This window comes from Pteropus alecto, unplaced genomic scaffold, assembly GCF_000325575.1.
Source record: "Pteropus alecto unplaced genomic scaffold, ASM32557v1 scaffold182, whole genome shotgun sequence".
In the NCBI taxonomy this organism is placed as follows: Eukaryota; Metazoa; Chordata; class Mammalia; order Chiroptera; family Pteropodidae; genus Pteropus; species Pteropus alecto.
The window spans coordinates 3,755,190-3,755,526 of record NW_006433946.1 but is presented as its reverse complement, the minus strand read 5'-3'; positions in this window follow the sequence as shown (position 1 = coordinate 3,755,526).

Genomic DNA, 337 nt, shown 5'->3' with positions numbered 1-337 from the left:
TATATGGGGTAACTGATAGATGATGGTTATTTTAATAAAGTCTGGTGATGAGTCGCTCTCCTCTTTGGGATACAAAAAGGGTACCTTTCTCATGGAAAATTTATACCCTGCTTTTAGGCAGATTGGAGGAAGGCAGAGGACTCGTCTTGCATCTGCTATTTCTCAATTGCCTTCAGCTCAAAATAATTCATTTGTCAAAGTTGCATATTTTGAGTGGTGTATTCTGATTGATTCCCTTCAAGATCTTTGGTCATTTTCAAAAGAAAGAATTTGAAGATTTACGTTTTGATATCTTTTTTTTTTTTTTTTTCAGATGAGGCAACCCTTGGTTGCCTCC